A 2,094-nucleotide genomic window follows, 5' to 3' on the forward strand; every position below is an offset into this window, starting at 1 on the left:
CTTCTTCTGACCCAAGGAAGCACAGATGCTGAACCCCATCACCACCTACCTATCAGCTAAGTACTTTGCAGAATGTCTCTGAGGGGTGAGACAGGAAAGGCTGGACAGTTGTACCTTGATACCAGCATCCCTTGGGGCAGCTTTGTCTTCTCAGGCCATTCTAACCTGACCAACTCCGTGACAACTACTGTGTGGGGAATTTCCATGGATTGCTTCCACACTGGGGCCTTTGAGGACCCACAAACACGTGGCCCACACTTTGGCACATGAGCGCAATGGCTGTGCTCTAATCACAGACAGCCTCCCATTCACAGTAGGGCTAGGAGAGTACCTGAGAATGAAATGCCTGCAAACCCCAATACATACTGCTTGAGTAATAAAGGTGGTTACTTGCTGCTCTTGCTAATATGGGCTCTGGTGCTCTCCTGTCTGCAGAAACTCACCTTGGAGAATGCCCCTTCTGCCTCACAAGCCACGAAGAGGCATAGGCCACAGGATGAGGAGATGGTCCTCAGAATTTGACAAAAGTGACTGACATTGATGAGAAAGTCATTGGCTCAGAGTCAGGATTATTCAGGGTTCTCCCTGCTTAAGCACTGGTGGATTTGTGTTATTTTTGGAGACTCATAGGACTAAAACATGGTCCATCTGACTCCCAAGGACAAACTGAAGGTCTTAGCAAGGATAGAAGCACATTCCACAGAGGACTTGGCATGATGCTGGGCTCAAACAGAAGTCATTATGTGGCACATGGAGCACTGCTTCCACTTAAGGTGTAAGGACCCATCACCAGCACAGTCCCCGTGAGCGGCCTCTGGCACTGAATGCAAGGTTGCCATCCTACAGAAGGTGGAAGTGGAGGAGCCCCTGAGCAAAAGGAGGGAAACTGGATGGACTGCTCACGTCTTCAGACAACACATGTAGACAACCTACATGGCCCTAAAGAATGACAGCTCAAAAAACAATTGAAGTGAATTGTGTGGGAAACCATCCCCACTGGGCTTCAATTATAACACGAAGTTGAGGCCATAGGAGGTATCCTAAAAGGTAGCACTACCAGTACACCCTCTATGCCACAAGTTCTACAGAATGTGCACTGCACAGCCTGTGAGCAGACAATTAGACTCTGATAAACTAGTTGATGACTGCAGCCCACCTCACTTGGATAGAAATCCAGTTGACCTTCAGAGTAAACAGACTACCTAACTAGAACTAGTAACTGTGCCACAAGCACATGGCAAGCAATGTTTGCTATACAGAATCACAGCCTTCAAGAGGAACTGCTTAGAGCAGAGATGAGGGACTGAACTTCCTACATGGGCCAGCTGGCACATTCAGGAGTGCTGAAGCCCTTTTAGTCCTCCTAGCTTCTTCACAGATAGTACAATCCCTGCTAATGTGAAAGAGAAGCTCCATGGATAGGTCAGAACTTCAAAAAATACCAATGAAAGAACAAAAGCAAGTGGCCTCCACCATGCAGTGTCCAGACTCATGGCTCAGCTCAAAGGTAAAAGCAGCTTCCACTAAGGAATAATATATGATGCTGGCATTCTTTATGCAGATTAGCACACAGGCCAAGGTCCCAGTTAACAGGAACAGCAGGAAACCAGAGGACAATGTGAAGTTGACAATTTATTGGACACCAAAGATCATATGGCGTGTACTAGCATTGGTGGACCCCAGACAGAAACAAAGGTAGTTAATGGCAACCGAGACCATTTCCAGAGCTGCACTGAATGTCTGTAAGGGTACAAATGTCAGTCCTAAACGCCCAGGTGTCACTGGGTGCTTGGCGCTCTAGCTTATCACATGTATGCTTCCCGGTTGGTGAATACGTACTAGGATTGGACACACTGATGGCTGCTTGGCTCATCCTCAGGCCTGGAGATTCCTCTTCTGAATTTAGAAAGTACAATCCATACTCTGAGGACATCCATGTCACATACCTCCGACTCCCATGGGTTGTGTGTGTAAAACAATATCACGTACCTGGAAGGCATAAGGAAGCAGGGCAAACTAATTTGCCTTCACTTGGGAGGGCAGGCACTAAATCTTGCAGGTGTTGCCACAAGGCTATCTGCATGCCCCAACTTT

This window comes from Octodon degus, unplaced genomic scaffold (genome assembly GCF_000260255.1).
Source record: "Octodon degus isolate 3935 unplaced genomic scaffold, OctDeg1.0 scaffold00726, whole genome shotgun sequence".
NCBI lineage: Eukaryota > Metazoa > Chordata > Mammalia > Rodentia > Octodontidae > Octodon > Octodon degus.